The sequence below is a fragment of the Dromaius novaehollandiae genome, chromosome 8 (assembly GCF_036370855.1).
Source record: "Dromaius novaehollandiae isolate bDroNov1 chromosome 8, bDroNov1.hap1, whole genome shotgun sequence".
NCBI classification, from domain to species: domain Eukaryota; kingdom Metazoa; phylum Chordata; class Aves; order Casuariiformes; family Dromaiidae; genus Dromaius; species Dromaius novaehollandiae.
The window spans coordinates 16,955,830-16,974,415 of NC_088105.1; the positions used below are offsets into that span (position 1 = coordinate 16,955,830).

An 18,586-nucleotide genomic window follows, 5' to 3' on the forward strand; every position below is an offset into this window, starting at 1 on the left:
CTTTCTTTTTTTTTTTTTTTTTTTTTTTTGATAGGCTGCTGCTAGGGAAGAAACCATCCCTAACCAGAAAACCACTGATTTAAGAATTATATCAGAATCAAAGGTAAGTGTGAGTAAAAACAGGTAGTACAGTAATAGCCTGAAGCAATTGTACTGAACCAAAACCCTGTGTGTAGTCAGTGCTTGCAAATGAAACAGCAGAAAAGGGTGTTGTTACCTCCACTGTACTGCCCAGAGCACTTAAATTGACCTCTTTGGAGGGTAAATAGTGTGTCTATCCAGTTGACTATATAGTCAATACCAACTGTAGCAAAGAGTTTTTTTCCAGCCTAGCAAAGTAACCCCTCAGTGAGACTAATTAATTTCTCTGCAAACATCCAGGGTATTGATTGGAGATTTGAAAATGCTGCTGATATACAGTAGTCAGTTACACATGAATGGGAATTATCTTTAAGGGGACTTTCAAAAAGAAATGGGGGAAATAGTAGATCACGATCTTTCCCTGTTATGTAAACAGACAGTTCAGCTAAGAAATGGAGACTCTGAGAATCCTTTCAAATACTTTCAACTTTATGATTGCTCAAAAAAACCCCAATGATTTTCTGCAAATCTGCATTAAACAGAATTTTGAGTCATTTATTGAAGATTCTGTAATATAATTAGAAAACGTAAAAGCTTCTGCACTATCTATCTTGCCTCTCACAGTGCTCGGGAACCCGGTTTGTTACACTCAGCCGCGAGTGCATTTTTATGAGTGTGTTAGAATTCCCTGTAAAATTATAGGGGTTTTTAAAGGAAATGCTGACAGACCCTTAACCATTGCAGTGTGAACAAATGAATAACAATATACATATCCTTCTTGCTAATAAAGTTTTATAGCCTTGAAATTCAGTGTAGAATTAGTCTATTGATTTTAGAGAGAATTTTTGAAAGAAAGGCTTCATGGTGCTTTCCTCATTCCATGATGCGAAAAACAAATAGTTCCAGGGCTGGGTTTTTTTAATTTATTAGCAAGCTTCTAGGGATGCCTTTGATTCATTTTTCCTAATATTTTTGTGTTCTTTCTGTTTGAGGCAGTATGAAAGACACAAGCACAATTTCAAAAGGATGTAATAGTTTTCTCTGACTTGAGAAGGCATTGAAACAAAATATCCAATTTTTTATTCATTTAACCAGAGTCATCACTTACATCTCAAGATCATCTTTTTCTTTGATTTTACACCACATTTCCCGAAAGGCTTCCCCATTAATATTAACAGATTTATGAATCTCATTATTCTGATTTATGTCTTTTCAATATATTTAAGTCTATGTCAATATTAGTTATTTGTCCCTTGTGAGTGCCTTCTGCAGAGTTTGGATTAGAAATATTTTTAAACATATCATACTGAGAAAGACCACTTTGCACTCAGAGGTAGTATACTTATATAACTACACTGCTTCTTCAACTAAAATAATTAGTGAAGCTCCTTAAAAAAGAGTCCTAACTTCCTCCAGCCACGGGACAAATCACTTTTAAGATGGTTTAAACCACTACGGTAATTTTCTCTAGGGACTCCCATGCTGCCGTACGGACACCCCACCGAAGGACACACCATGCACGTTGCCCCCAGAGCCTCTGCAGGCGCCCGGCGCCTTCGGGCAGCCCGCGTGCTCCTGCCTGGTGCCTCGCTGCGCCGGGCCGGTTAGCCGGAGCCCGAGCGCCCACGGAGCGCTGCTGCTGCTAGCGCCCGTCCCGGTCTTCCCAGGGTGAACACGTGGGGTGAAAGTAACCCACATGCGGTGGATTTTTATTTTTATTTTTAACATGGGGCTCACCCTTGGCATGAATTTCAAATGCAAATTCAGGTAGAGCATCTCTAGCCTCTCCTTTTCAGTATGGTTTACAGTTCCCTTAGGTATAAGAAGTGTTGTATATTGATATATTATTGATTTTCATACAGCCATATAGTAAAGTTGGTATGAATTCCCAGACAGACTTTCTTAAATGGGTACTAGTGACTGGGCTATGCAAAGAAGCAAGGAGAGATAAAACAGTTCATTTCTCAAGCAAAGGATCCACGCGATGGGAACAGAAGATGGTTTGTTTTCCTTGCAGAAGATCTGCAAAACACAGAAATTGATTACTTTGCTAATTACTGTGCTTGCTTGTTTTCTATTACTGTGTCAATAATAAAGATAGAGTTGCTGTTGGAACATTTCAATATAATTGACATTTGTATTAAAACCTGGTTGCACAATATTCCTCTTGCAGACCTTTCTTTATTACTACTGAAAATGATCAGAAATATATTGAAAGTAACTCATATGTACAATGGCAATCAATGCTTGGGAAAGAACATTCCTCCATGGACACACACTACTGAGTCCGCCAGAAAATGATTAATGCAAATTGCTTATTAGAGCAGTGACTGGACATCATTTCATCTCTTGTTAGGTGAGCCGGGGCTTTGCACTTCTGCTCTCCACCCTGACTTCTCGCTGATTGGCCTCTCCAGCCCCCAGGGATTAGTCCTGCTGCCTTTTTTTTCTTTTTTTACCATTGTAGTGAATGGCAATTTCTTTCAGAAATACCTGTTCCTTCTTGGATGTTAGCCTGCATTTCAATGCATCTGTCTTATTGAGGCTGTATATTTTATGTAATAACGCAAAATAAGCTAAATATAAAGGGACGTTGAACATGCTTAAACAGATTACAAATTCCCGGTGCCTTGCCTGTCTACCTCTTGCATCCTTGTGCAGTGGACTCAGGAGGAAGAGTCTTCAGTTTCAGACCACCAAATTGTCCCTTGTCCTTCTGCTTCTCCTCCCCTTCCTCAGCAGGGACCCACCCGACGTTGCCGCCTCAGTGTCATCCCTACAACGGGGCAGTGGGCACTGGGCAAAGCTTTGCCCGTACGGTGCCGTGGCAAGGCCCACCCCGGGGTCCCCGCTACGCTCCGCCACGCGCCGGCACCGCCGGCTCCCACCTCTCTGCCAGCCCTGCTTGCAGCCGGCCGTGAACGGCATTCGCACGAGTAAGGCGTACCAGTGCTGAGCTGGGGAGCCCCGGCCTTGTTCTCTGCAATGTCACCGCTCTGAAGAAATTCCCCAGTGAGGACGGTACAAAGATTTGTCCCAGTGCTGATTTTTCCTAATCTTTTTGCTTAACTTTCTGCAAGATAAAATACTAATTCATCTGTTCTGCTAACTCCAGCACTATGCACCAGAAATGCAGATCCTGACAGAAAACAATGTCTTCTACTCTAGTCTTTAAGCACAGGTCAGGATAACATAGTTCTTTTGCCTGCAAGTGCCCACTTTACATTTAGACAGATAAACTTGGTGACATTTCTAAAATGAACTGTGAAAAAAAATCACGAGAATTCATAAATTACAAGTACCATATTGCTACTAATAAGAGCTAGAAATGAACTTAACCATTCCATGAATGACAAATTTTATTTTTCAAGAGAGTTTAAATCTTATTAAAAAAAAAAAAGATAACCTACACACCTTCTCAGGAAAGATGCCTTAAAAGTTGAAAAGGTCAATTAAAAAACATCTGCATCAGGAAATTTTGAGGTAATACATTTCAAGAATTTTTGTCCATTCCAGGAAACCTGGACTTTCATTACTGTCAGGAAACTGAGGAGGTGCTAATCTGTGTTATTTTGCCCTCTCTTTCTGGGTTGCTTCTCTCTAAGACAGATACTAACAGCGCACTGAATCCCTTTTCAAGTTACAGAGTCAAAAACCGATATATATATTTTTTTGTACCTTCTAATTATCAATAAAAGCTTGAGAATACCCTTTTCCTATGTGTCATCTTATACTATTTCTGTATTTGAAAGAAATGAGCATTGAGCTCATTTAAGAGGAATTATCTTTTTCACAATAAAAACTTTATTGTGAAATAACTTGGCCACAGCTAGCATTTCCTATCATCCTGTGGTAATGGTGATGATACACATTTGTTTTATTTAAAGGAAATCCATTGGGCAGAACAGCAAGGTCTCCAAATAGAATACTTTACACTGCAATTTGTACTTACCCTGTGACAGTAAAAGGTAAGTAAGGTAAAAACCTTATTCAGAATCCAGAAGTCTTAATCTGAGCCTTAAGCAGCAGCACATGTTACAGTGCACACACATAAAATGAGCAACAGTGCCCACAACACATCTGCGTGTCCTCGGTTCGGTGTCTGTTGACTGCGGGGCCCTACGGTCTTCGAAGCACCTGTGCACACACCTCCTGGGACAGCAGAGGAAACACTCGGCTGGGGGGAGAAGTTGGCACGAATGAATAAAGTATGGGTTAGCAGTGCCTTTTTTTTTTTTTTTTTTAATTGTGTGGACTATAATTCAACTTCTAATTTGTATCCTGCCTTGTCAAGAGACATCACCCATCTAGAGGGATCCTTCCATCATCTCTCAGGTCAAATCGATCACCCCTTCACTGTGAAAGTCCCTTCTTGATAAAACTCATTCCCCCCTCTTGAATTTAATTCCTCTCCTTTCACATGGTTTCAGAAAATGACTCACATTATTTAAAAGGATGGTCCCTGCCAGCATCTTTATAGCCATCCTCTTCTTCACTGCTTATATCTGTAATGCACATTTTCCTAGATATTAAATCTAGAGGAGAGTATGAACAGCCAGGTGGCCCATCCGCAGCCACAGCCCTTAAGATAGCAGCCAGCAGTTCCTACACCTTGCTGGACTATGGCCACCATCCTGTCCCTGTGTTAATATAAAGCTTTTCTAAAGATGTAATTAAAAAAAAAAGTCCACTGCGCTTTAATTTTATTGCATGCTCATTTTGAAAGTGGCACTTTATAAGGATAGTGTCATTATTTATTATTTACTGTTATTTCTGTGGCAAGCTGAAATTAACTTATTTCATTAAATTGTGGAGATTAGTCTCAGAAGGAGCAGAAATATAACCTGGTACCTCAGAATTGCCTTCAATATTGGCTAACATTTCTGTCTAATTCTTCTGCGGTTGCTGAACCATAATGAAGACTACAACCTGAACGCAATACAAAATATATTGAATATCAAGATACAGGATCTTGACACATGTGAGATTGTACAACATCTGTATAAAATATACCAAGGCTGGACTGTTATAAATGAACACCAAAGTTAAATAACAGAAATCACTGGACTGCATATTCTGCATCAATTTTATCAATAACATACAAGTATACTGTATTAATGATATCAGACCAGACACAAACACAAGGGAGAAGACCATCATGCCAAAGAGCAAAATTTAAACATTGAGGGTAGTAGGGAAAAAAAGAGCAGTAACCATGTAGTAAGCATAGACTCCCCATGTCCACCTGCTCTGTGGAAAACTAATGATATATAATAAAAGAATTTGTCAGATTCCTTTGGAAATTTACAGGTGGTTAAAATTTTGTTTCAGTGCTTTGTAGGTAACTGTGCTTTATAGTTTAAAACAGTGCTCTGGATAAATATTATCCTTAAAATCTGCCTTAAATAATCTTTCATGAAAAACTTATTTCAACTGCAAGTTGGAAGGAAAGATTCAGTCACTGAAATTCAGCCAGTCTTAACCTAGTCATTATCTGAACACGGGCATTTCCAGCAGAAAATAGTTGTTCTAGGCACACTGCTGCTCCATAAGCAGAAGGCTGGAATTTGCTACATAGGCTGAAAATAGGTTACAAAAAGAAATGAAATATTTGGTTATATAAGTGACCTCTGAACAATAATTATGGAAATACAGACTGCCTGTGTAGTTACTCTTATATCTGTAATATTATATATATCATTTTTCATTTCCTCTCCAAAATATTGTTTGGATTATTTGTACCTAGAAATGCTGACATGAGGTACCAAGATGTGGAAATTATTTTTCAGATTCATTTCATTTCAGCAATTCAAGAATTAGGCGTTTCGTGCAAGCTATCAGCTAACCTCTTTCCGCAGCCAATGGAGAGACAGGAGCTGTGTGTCTCTGTGATTCATCCCACCTATCTCCATGACTGAACTGCTATAATTCATTTACTGAAGGTGCCTCTCTTTCGCCATTGACTAGCAAGGAAGCCTCGCTGCCTAGGTCAGACCGCGTGCCCAACTTCAGGCTGCTAAAGTTAGGTGAAATAAATCACTGTGTGTCCTTTAACCTACTAAATTATCTGTAGGGTAAGTGATAAGAAGAGGCTTTCCAGAGCCGACATTCCCTGCTATGGAGAAAGCCAGCATAAGGTCAAAGTGGGAATTAAGTCCACCTAAAGAATTTAACAAAGGTACCAGGTAATTGTACTCACTCTGATCAGCATTAAATAGCAGTGCAGGCACTTTACAATGTGCACAACTTCGAATAACACTAACTTCTTAATAACACGATAACACTACATCTTAACAAGTATGTGATGGAGCACTCGCACGGTTTCACCTAATCTGGCAAATATCTAGCACAGCAAAATGAACCCTAGAGAAAAGTTTGTCCTCATCAGCAGCCAAAGCAAATCACGCTACTGTTTCTGTCTCACCTTCTCCCTTGCTGAGCTGGAGATTCATATTTTTCTTTCCGTAAGTCCAGTAGCAAAAAAAGGAAAAAGTTTGTTTTCAACTTTCTGGTATCAGTAGGGAAACAAAGCAACGATAAAAAGGACAAACAGGAACCCCACACCTGACAACAATGAAGAATCTTGCTTTCAAACATCACACAATTGGCTGACACTATTTTTTTTTATGGGCTAGCAGCTGCGTGACTCATTTATGTATGTTTTGCCTGCCTTAGCACTAAGTGGACTGATGTAAATAGGAAGTGATGAGGAAAATCAATTCAGGGCAAACACATTTTTTTCAAGGCTGTAACAGGAAGAGATAGGAAGCCCAGGAAGATACTTGATAGATATTCAACTCTGTAGAAAAGAGGAAGTAGCATGTTGAAGTACTAAGCTGGTTATTTTGAGTTGTTGAACGGAAACGGGATACAGCACAGAAAGGATGCAGATAGGATGCATTTTGTTGCATAGCAACCCAGGGAATAGAAGCTCCTGCATATAACTGAAGACCATCTGCTAGTATGAGAGGGAGAGAAAAAACACGTGTTTAAAAGGGAAAAGAAAAAAAATGTGCAATACTAAAGAAGGAAGTTTAGCTACACTGTATGTGTCCTGGCTAAATCACCCCTGGTAAAAGTTTAAGGAATAAAGGAACTTAAGTGTACTGTATACAGCTTCCTTCTTCAGCATCTTTCTTTGTGTTGAATACATTCTGATGGAGCCAAATTAAGCTTTGGGGTAAAATAGGCAAGCTGCCAGCAAAGATACTGCCAGTTAGTTCCTTTACATTAAAAGCGGACTGGGACGCCTTTTATTTCCTCAACAGTATTTGCAGTAAAACTAGATCAGCTGTTAGCACATCAGTGTTCTTCCACATCGGTGTGCTATTTTACCCTTCCTCCAAGCACCACCCAGAGATCATCTTGCTTGGGAGTAACTCCAGCTCTTGGCACACCAAAAATATCATTTTCCTCATACAAGCAAATCTGATTTTGGGGGACGAAATAAAAGAATTCTAGATTGATTTCACTAGTTTCTGGAGTCAAGTTTGAATGAAAACTTCCTCCAGTGCATTGAATTAATGACAGTTCTATAGCAAAAGATTTAGTAAGAAAAGGAAAGAAAAACAGAAAAGCATTCTGAATAAGAGATCTTCATAAATAGGTAAGGCTATGAAAGACAGAAAAACAAAATAGAAACAGGGGTGAGAAATCAAAAATTCAGTCTCACCACTGGCCTCACAGGACTTTTTTTCTGGAGATTTGCCAAGCATCAGTTGTCTATTCACAAATACCTTTTTGACCTACCAAGAGAGTTTTGCAGAGCTTTATGTTCTTGCCTTCCTGACCAGAATGGGTTGAGAGACAACAGAAAAGGTAAAACTTGCAGTTCTTCATCCCTGCCTTTGTTAGCTCTCTAATCAAAGGGCTATTGCAGGGTGAGCTAGGGATTAAACTCCTTTTCAGCTATAAAAGGAGGAGGCCCTAGAGATCAGCTAAGTGCATTCAATAGGTAACTCTCTAGCCCCACTGAACTGAAAGGGAACTCTGTCACTGGCTGTAGCAGGAACAACAGATCTCACCCAGAAGAAATATTAAAGGACTCACTTGTCAGGGGAATGACACTAAAAGAGTTCCTCCCTACCTTTTAATCGGGAGTGACGATTATGATTGGGCCTACCAGCCAACCTGTGCATTTGGCCTGTCTGCCCAAAGATTGATTTGTGTAACTTCTGCTCGCATTTTGTGACCACTAGTTATAGCACCAGAGAAAAACACCAGTCCTAGAGATCCATTCTGTGCCCTCGGGGATAGTTGTCTGCTGCACCGGGAAGTTACACAGTCCTCTCTGACCATGTTGGCCCAAGCCAGGGTTACGATGGAGCCCTAGGTAAGATTTTGCCTGTTGTTACGTAGAAAAGCAACACGAATGCCCAAAGCTGTAGCAAGACCAAAGCAAGAGGAGCAGCAAATGGGAGCATGTGTGCCTGAGCTCTGCCAGGTACCGCTGTAGCTACTGGTGTGACTAAAGACCAACAGCTCTAGTTCGAGACAGCAGGTTGTGATAACTGCTGGAGGCTGGAGAAACTGGATGGGAAAGGGGACAGGGAGCGGGACAGAAAAGTGAGGCGTAGGAGCAAGGGCAAGCCAACTCCTGAAACACCTTTGCAAATAGTGTTTAGAAAGGAAGAGTCTCCATGTACCCACCTGCCCAGTCCAGAAAGGAGCAATCTCCTGACTTTTGCCACTGTCTTCTGCTCCGCTTGGCATGTGCTGCTTCCTGGGAGCTTGGGCCTGAAGGAGAGAGGGCTGGTCGTGCCTGGCCGCAGAGCTGTGCCTATAGGGAACACACTTCTCGCCTTCTCCCATCGTTGTCCCCATGTGAGTCCAGGGAACACATTCACACGCAGTCCAAGAGGAGGTGAAGCACACACAGCTCTCCTTGTCTTCCACATCCCAGTTTTCCTTTCTTTTTCTAACACTTCATAATAAAGACATTTCAGATGAGCTCAGAGTCATTTTCAGAGTCATACAGTGTGTAATTGTTGAGGAGATAACTGTGTTATAACTGTCATATCAAATTTACGACCATGTACTATGCTGCAGTGAATAGCTTCTAGTAACATTACGGTGCTCCTTCGATTGTGTTCTTCCCTCTCTAGCAATCACGCACATGGGACTGGCAGTGGTCTTTCATGTGACACGGGCTCCCTTCTGCTTCTCTCACACACAGTCCTAAAGCTTTGATATGCTCCCTGACCTGCTGGAGACTTCTTATTACCCAAGGGAGGCTGATTTCCCTGCCTTAAAAGCAAACATTCCCTTCTTGCTCCAAGCTAACTCTAAAGCACGGGAGCTTCAGGCCAACGCCGAGCACAGGAGCGGGAAGGAGGCAGTGCACCCTAAGTGCTGCTAGACTGAGGTCAAGAAACCTGTGCTCTGCTGCTCTTTGGCTGCATTACAAATTGGGATTATTACCTCCGTTTCTCAACTCATCCTCAGCCTGACTTTCTAATCCATGAGTGATTCCTTATGCTTCAGTGTACGCCCTGCTTTAAACACTGCTGCTAGTGACACCAGCAGAGCTAATCCCTGAGGTTGCACAGCCTGATTATTGTATGCAGGTGGCAGCACAAGCATCCACTTATCAATGCACACACACACTGGCACACATAAAAAATATAAGACAAAACGAGCAGGTAAGAGCTATTATGAGAACTTGGAATGAAAACAAGGGTTCATTAAACTTAGTGCCAAAATTCACACTGATTTCATTTCAAAAAATACTCTGTGCTTTGCATATGCATTGGGAACCAGAGCAAAGTTGTAAAATGGGTTTGTTGGTTTATTTTCAAGAAATAAAATCCTGAAAATGTCCAGAGCTGTGTGATAGGAGAGAAATACAAGCTCCCATTACAGCTAGATATTTAGATCCCCCTCAAGCCTATATTTAACTTGAACTGCTTTACTCCTCAAAGGGTTTCTCTGAAATAAAATGGTAGAAATCTTCTGGTGCCTGCAAAGAAGTGGGAACTTTGCATCTCCTGCCCTACTTTGCAATGCCATGAGTCTCCCAAGCAAGCCAAATCACAGCTGTAGTAAGGCCCCTGCAGACGTACAGCCCAGCCACATGCAAGCTGATCCCCAGGCATCAAGCTTCCAGCAAAGGTGGAAGAATAGCTGTGGTGATGTGTTTCTACAGTATTATCAAATTTGAGCTGCTATTTCAGTGAAAAAGGCTTCTCTTGAGCTCAGTCTTTCACATATTTTATTCTAGCTTTGCACTGCTGGCCAGTTTATAAAATGTATTCCTCCCGCTAGCTGGGCTATCAAACGGAGCCACCACAGAAGTGAAGCCAAACTAGGGAGGATGGACGTTATGCCAAAACTCTTGCACTGAAGCAACAGGAGTAATAAATGAATTAACTTGTCTGAAGAAATTCAGAAAAGAGCTGGCAATAGTCCAGCATTCAAAATACCTAGGATTTGTCCACCTACAAGCATTTTTTCCAGACACTGCTGTGTGAGAGCCCTCGCAGAGACCAGCTGGCAGGGCTGCAAGCAAGCGACACCCACGTTCTGCTAACTTGAGCACTGTTATCCTGTGTGCTCCCCCCCCCACCCCCCCCAAAGCATTGCATGACTAGAGGAAATCATTACAGTCCTGATGATGCTCCCAGGCTTCATACTCAGTTGAGAAAACCTTTGGTAGAGCTCAGTAATGACTCTTTGTAATGCTCAGCTGCCGTTTGGTGGTAAAATGCTTCCTAAATACTCCTCCTGTTGTATGTTAATCAAGTAATGCCAGTATATTCTTTTTCTGTAGGACACCCTCAGACAGCAGATTATCCTAATGTGACAGACAGTAAGAACGACCCTCTTCGCTAGCGCCTTATGCAAGTCTCTAATGGCCTTTGGGAGAGGCCTTCACCTCACGGAGCGGTAACCCACACCCGGCTGGGGCGGCATTTCTGCCTCTCTGCCCGCAAGCCGCAGATGCCAGCCACAACCTGGAGAGAGCATCCGCCCAGCCTGAGCACTGCTCCGATGGAGGCTCACAGTTCCTGTATCAGCTAGCTCACATTCTCCATAATATCAGTGACAGCGAAGAAAAGTATGCTGGTCTGCCTGGCATTTCAAAAATTTAGGGAATATAACATACACCTGACCGAGCAATACATCGATCTATCCCTGCACGCCCTTCCCTGACAGCGACCTGATCACAAAAGTAAGGAAATTGAGCTGGAACAAAGTAAAAAAATTGGTCAGTGTGAGGGTAAAGCACTGGTCATACAGGAAAACTGCTGTAACCAGCTTGCTCAAGGTAGTTCTAGTGTCTAACCCACACCCTGCCTTTTTGAGAAGGAATGAATAGTAGTACTGATTCTACGCTGTATTAATCCCATTATACAGTGCGCATTGACACATATATGCATATATATACATAGAGAGAGAGAGTGTCTTCTTTTTCGTCTACATATGTAAAAGCGGGGTACAGAGGGTACAGACACACAGGGGTGAAAGCGGGTACCCAGGGTACAGAGCAGGCGCCCAGTCCTTTTCCACCAGGTATGGCTATCAGGTAGCCCCGACAGCACAGCTGGGCCGAGGTGGAGGCGTTCAGCTCCTTCACGGAGCGCAGAAGGGTGCTGAGCACATTCCTAGCGATAGCAGCACTACACCTTGGAAACACCTCTTGTATGAGGACTCGGACAAAAACAATTAATCTTTTACATAAATAAAGACTGCAATGCAAACAAAACCCCTGCTGAAGTCATGCCAAAACTCGAGTACAGAACTGGTACCATGATATGATGTTTTGAACTTATTTTAAGTATAGGCTCATTGTGCTTAGGACATCTCATGACTTTTAAAGTTTAGCACATGTATAGGTATTTTACTGCATCAGTCATTAAAAAGAAGTTGATAAAGGTAACCTTGGTGATTAGAAACTCTCTTCCAAGATGCCTACAGAAGCCATGGGCAGGTGGATGCCCTAAGGCCAGACTTCCTTGTTAGGAAGGTATTATTCAAACTGGTTCCAGGATGGCCCAAGTAGAATGCATTTTTAAATAGAGGAACAGCTATTTCTAAGTAATGAAAAACCATGTTTTTAGTGAGGCTGAATGGACAAAAATTTCTACTTCAACTGATGTGGAGTCTTTCAGTTGTTATGGAAAGGACTGTGTTAAAATGACAGAAATGTATCATCCCTTGGAAGACAGTATATAAACACATTTGCAATTAAGAGCTGTCTGAGTATAAATAAGGTTGAGTTCTGTGTAATTTTTTTCTCATCTACAGTGCATCTATCAAAGCAAATCAAGGAAATGTGCATGGTTAATCTGTTTCTGCACTGAAAACGTGCTAACTTTGCATGTTTCTGAAACGAGAATCACTTAGAAAAAATGTGATCTTTAGCAAACCATTTGATAGACCAGAGCTGATGGCATGATACAGATTCTGCTAAGGGCTCAGCTAAGACACACATAGCATCAAGGTTTTGCTGGAACTATCTTGCATAAGGCCTAATTATTAATACTTAATGATGCCTCAGACTGACACAAGCAGATTGAAGCCAATTTTTTAAGAGTGCCCGCTTTGTTTTGCCCCTAATATATGGATCGGCATTTGACATGGTTAGGACAAGTCTCCTAATCCACTGAAACATTCATCTGCAACTGCCCCCCCGTATGACAGACATGTCCATAGAATATGTAGTAGAATATTCCATATGTTGAAAGAATACAACTGCAAAATTATTCCTGCATTTCACTTAATGAGCAAATGCATTAAACGTTATTATCTGCTCACCAAAGAACAGTTGCATGGAAAATCTAAAAAAACAGTAGCATTTCCAGAGGAAATGGGGCCTACTGGATGATTGATGTTCCACAGATTATATTACTTTTCCGTATGTGTAGAATAAATAGGAAAAAATGAAACTAGCAATAGGATAGTTTGAAATATTTTCTTGCTAATATAAATCTATCTTCTTAACTACATCTAACAAAGTATTTGAATTTCCAGTTGTTTTTTGCTAACCATTCTCTTGTAAGCAATGCCTGTGAAGAGTTATATCGGTTACTCCATCAGGAAGCACTGAATCACATCACAAAAAGAATAAAGCACACATGGCAGGTTTTGGTTGTTTCTAACTAAAAACTGAAACTCTGCTAACAAAATAGAATTTATTGCATCATGGGATAGGAGCTTTGGCATCCCACTCTGTGCTTCTCCAAGGCAAAGCCTGAGCTAATTGTCTTGTGCATTCATTTGATATTTGAGAACTACATTGCACGGATGCCAGTGAGAATGTTCCAGGATTTTTTTCTTCAGATTAATATTTTTCCATAGTATTATACTCTCTTCATCTGGCAGGAAAAATCTACATTATACAGTATTTCTCCAACATAATTATAAGCATAGTGTGGGGGGGACGGAACTCTTCATATATATGAATATTAGAAGAATGCAAAAACCCAAAGAAATATTCTGCCACATTTTCCTAAGTATCTTAATTCACTAAGAAGAAAACAATTTGTCTGTGTTCCAAATTATATTGCAGTTCTCTGTCATTGTTTTCGGCTGTCCAATATATATGTTACCCTGTGCTATTTCTTGCAAAAATCTCAAGCCTGACTAAATGAAGCAATCCCATTTTGCTGGATGGGCCCTTTAAGTGTTTCCAGAGCTTTTTTTTTTTTTTAACCCCAGCAAAGACCACCAAAAGAATAAGGGGTTGTAGTGTGTGGACTCTGCACATACACGAGTACCCACAGCAATACTGGACTTTATATGCATATTTATTATACAAACACACTTTAATACTCTCTCTCAGTACATATATGTATACAGCAAATACTGTTAAGCATTTTGGGTGTTTTAATTAGTTTTAATTAGTGTTAGACTTTAATTAGCTTATCTATTGATCTAATAGCACAAAATCATGTTAATAAAATTATCTCTTTACAAATTTCCATGGTTGTAAGAGGAGGACTGGAAGAATGATGCAAGGATTAAGTGACCAGCTTAATAATCAGCAAAAACAGAATCCCAAGTTAAAATTTTACCTAAATCACATTTCAAAGATTTTCTCAGTGAGTTAAAAAGGGAGTAGGAGCAGGCCCTAGGCTTCTTTAGAGACTGCTTTGTATATCTAAAGGTTATTGCATATTTACGGATTATATCCGGCCTAGATAAGAACTACTATTTTTTCTATTAGCTTGGGGAGATAAATCACATACCTTCATTTTATGAAGACTTATCAGATAGCTAAAGCAAATTCAGCTCCTTTGTTGAAACTACCAGCACCGATCATATCCCCTTTAAAATAACAGGTGGCATAGAGTTCATAGGCTGCAATAATTTCTTTTGTATAAATTTACTTGCATATTTGTTTTTTGGATTTGCTCTTGAAAATAAGGGTTTTTTGTGTAAATGGTTCTCTTTGGGATTGTCCAGCTTCCTTCCACCTTCTTCTTAATAGCCCTTCTTGCAGCAGGACATCCTGCATTTTAGGAATTTCAGTTTGTTATCTCAGTAGCTTTAAAAGCATTGTCTGAGTCAGGAGTTTTCTTTTTGTCTAAAGTGCCTGGTATGCAGCTGGCATCTAACCTCATGCACATGTGCATACACTCAGACCTGTCTCTTCCAAGCTGACTTGGACATGCACTATGCATGAAAGAGCACTGCTCTATGGCAGGAGAGTGTCTGGGATGCTCTGTCCTCACTCCTTTTCCTAGCAGTAGAACTCTTCAGACTTCCCTCTTCCTTCACAAAGTCCTCTAATTAATGTAGCTCCTCATATCACTAAAATAAAATTGTTTCAGATATTCTGTATATGTTGACGTGCACATATATGCGCACACCACACACCAAAATTAAGTTTCCGATTTTCCTCCCCCCCAGTAACTTGTGACCAGAGTTATTTTTGACAGTTAGTCAATAATAATATTGTAAGCTTGATTACTTCTAAAATGATCCGTTACCTAAAAGGCTGAAGAAGCTCTCCAAATCTATGAGAGCTCAGGTCCCACACCAGGGTTAGCCGAGTCATTACTACCATTTTCATTTTGGTTCAAAGGTATACATTGTAGACTGCCTGCCAGGAGCATTCCTTCTCTGTAGTAAATTACTCTGGATACAGAAGAGTTCCCCAGTCTGAAATAAACTTTCTTCCACAAATGTCCAGAGTGGGCTGATTGTTAACAGTCATAAAACCAGACCTGTGCCAAAATGGAGTTGGAACTGGAGCTAAAAAGGGAAATAGGAGACCCCTTGCTTGGCAATGCCACTTTCTGGTCTTGTTTTGGGGTTTGTAAATACTCTGTCACAAGATTGCTTATCTTCCATGCTTTACAAAGGCTTTCTGCTTGCTCGGTGAGACTACAGCAGCTACATTTCCAGGAATAGGTCACTGAATCAGGAGCTGCACTTGAGTTTTATTTTGGGCTCTGCCATAGGATTACTGTACTATCTTAAGCAAGTCATTGAAACACTTCACACCTTATTACAACAGTATGTGACATGACCTAGAAACCACAGTAATTTGGGGAGTCAGTATAACAGCTATTGATATTATACTTGACTCTGAGTACAAATATTAGTCAAGTTTCTATTTTTCTATCTAATTCAGCCAAGAAAAATATTTTATCATGACTTGGAATAAATGGCAGTTGCTAAAAAAGCATAGATTTACAAGTCAAAAGCTATAGTTATTCAGGATTTTCAGAGATTTGTCTTAACCGTAACTTTAAGTTTGACAGATATCTACATGCTTTGTCATGAGAATCTACTGCTTTTTCAAATTGAAAGTGTTTTTCTGCTCAATAAAGACTATTTCACCTATTATGGCTACCCAGAGCGGTAAGCAATCATTCAAGAACAATGTGATTTTTATAGGCACTGGGAAAGTTGCAAACATTTGCTTTTAAAAATAATTTAGCAGATGTTTTAATTTAAATCTCCTCTCACATTCTTGATTGTTACTGACTATGGCGACAATGTTGTCCATGTCACCATTCATCTCTGCAGCAGTCAGAGAGACAGCTTCCTTGCTCACTGAAAGAAACAAAATGCCTAGATCACTTTTACTCACCTATCTAGATTTCATTCTTTTCTTGTTGACACAAATGACATAGCCCATGTTTTTGCTTTGTTTCATTTTGTTCATGATTCTATAGCTCATATGGAAAACGAGTGGTTCTACAGAGACAAGTCCTTTGTGCAACATATTATGGCACCTAAAGATCCTCAGCTCCCTGTCACTGCAGTAACGAGACACTCAGCACCCACAGGCCTGTGAAAAAGGATACTAGAACATTTGGCAGCAGCTGTACCCCACTTCACTTCTCTTTTGAAGATATAAAAGAAGTACCCAAAGATAACATCATCACATTAACTCTAGTGTCACTCCACCAGCTACAAGGGAATGAGAAGTTTTGCAGAAGTCTGCTGTAATGTCTCTTACTCCGAGGAATATTTGCTCCTTAGGTATGTGTAATGGCGTTAAGTTGTAAATGGTTCTAGCTAATTTAGTTAATAGCTCATTCAGATGAGTTAGTCATGAAAAGTTAGTTATATCCCTGCCCCTGCTGCAGGCCAGCCGAAAAGTGTTTTCTGTAAAGTAGGAGAGTAGCGTTACAGCAAACTATTTCCCATGGAAACCTTTTCTCTTCTCTTTGCTCACAGAGTTCGAGAGTGGTTTGAGACCACACTCATGGGGTCCACTGTTGGCTCAGAGATGTACGTTACTTGTAGCACACTAACAACTTCTGAAGAATAGCTACTACAATGTAAATTAACACTGATTGCACAGAAACCTCTGAAACAAAAATCTAGAAATGGTTATAGGGGTATTATTTGTGCACTCTAACACACATATCAAGAGAGAAGGAGAATATTTAAACACAAAAAGATGTAATAATAGGTCAAGAACAGAACTGTTTAATGAACTGCTGCCAGCTCCTTCGACATTATTTGGCTCACTGTTGTACTAACTGACCTATAAAGCCAGCTTGGCAAAAAAGTGCAGGACTCAAAAGGGTTTCAGTAATAAACTAGGTGAAAAGTATGTTTTAGGATGCCAAGCAATTCCTACTGATATTTTTGAAAGCGGTAAGCCCAGCATGAGCTCAGTGAGGGCTTAAGTTTTGAGATACATTTGCTGCTCATCTGGTTTGTCCCAGCCCACCACACTCATCTGTGTATGCTCTGTGACATTGTCCACAGGTAAAGCATGAAAGCTGGAAAACTACAGATGGTCACCCAGGTGCTTCTGGTTGTATCCTCTCACAGCTGATGTGCCATGGCACCCAAAAGTCATCCAGAAACAATAGACTTTCACTGAAGAAAACCCATGAATTAGACGGCAGCATTTATAGCTAGAGAGATGCAAGATGATATAATGATGTGGAAAACGATGAAAGCTGGGCTTCAGCAAGAATACTACATGCTAGGAGGGGAAGTTTGAAACATACCTGTTCTTGAAAAACTGGTCCCTAAACTAGACACCTGCAGTTTGCTTCTTGAAAGTGTACTATAGCATCCATTCTGGGACATCACTTTATGTGGATATACTTATTCTGCAATAAGAGTCCTGAAAATTTCTTGAAAGGACACGTGCAAGACAGGCATGAGAAGGATTCAGCAAAGATAAAAATGTTCTGGGATATTAGATATTCCAGCACATTGCCTTTGATAAATTTTAGGTATTGCTGAGCCCTACATATGATTTTCAAAAATACCGAGCATCCATTCTCACCATATGTTGCCCACCATATGCAACCTTCAGTGAAGAGCTAGTAGCACTTAGCTCCACTGAAAATTAGACACTATTTAGGGGTACTAGATGCATCACAAGGCATTGATTACTAATCATTGTAATGAGGCAACACATTAAAGGTGGATCCATACCTTCTTCTGAAGTTAGTATACTGCTTTATCATGAGCCCTCTATAGTGACAAGTATCACATTAATAGGGGTTGGTATTCTACTACTTGCATTTTTGGTATTGGTCTTCATATCTATTTATTACTGCTCCTTACAAGTTGCCTTGAGGGGGTCGGGGCAAGTTAAACTGTTAGAGTATTTCTAGCTTTTACAGCTGCTTTCTCTAGTTCCTGTGCTCTTCCTGTTAAAATTCTGCTGCAGTCTTGCACAGGCACATCTCATCATACTGGTCACTCCTATAGTAAGTCTCTCCACACCCTTCTGATTATCACTATACATGTGTCACATCTCAGAGCAGAGCTGCTGAGATCCAGTTCACAGAAGTAGGACTGTCAACATTGTTCTTTGCTATACTGTGATATTGTTTCTTTGCAATCTTTTATTTCAGAGTAATTATTACATTTATTTCCATAATCCTAAAATAATACTCCTCTTGTTACTTTCTATATAACCTCCCTTCCATGTAGCATAACAAGTGAGAGGAAAATAGAAATTAGAACAAATCACATTTTTACAATACAAAACTATCTTTTATAGAAGGCTCTTCCCCAATGTGGCTAGTGGACTTGAGAGCCCTGAACACAGGAATATGCAGTTTGAGACAGTAGG

At 40.4% G+C, this 18,586-nt stretch overlaps 1 long non-coding RNA gene across 3 annotated transcripts in view; it reads right to left on the reverse strand.

Annotated features, from left to right (window-relative positions):
* The window catches only part of LOC112994242 (uncharacterized), a 35,171-nt gene extending 26,115 nt beyond the window's left edge, over positions 1-9,056 (reverse strand). For all 3 annotated transcript variants that reach the window (XR_010390160.1, XR_010390159.1, XR_003261902.2), the window contains exon 1: positions 8,731-9,056. This is a non-coding gene — a long non-coding RNA (uncharacterized LOC112994242). The remainder of the gene's footprint in view (positions 1-8,730) is intronic.
* Between the last annotated feature and the right edge of the window lie 9,530 nt (positions 9,057-18,586).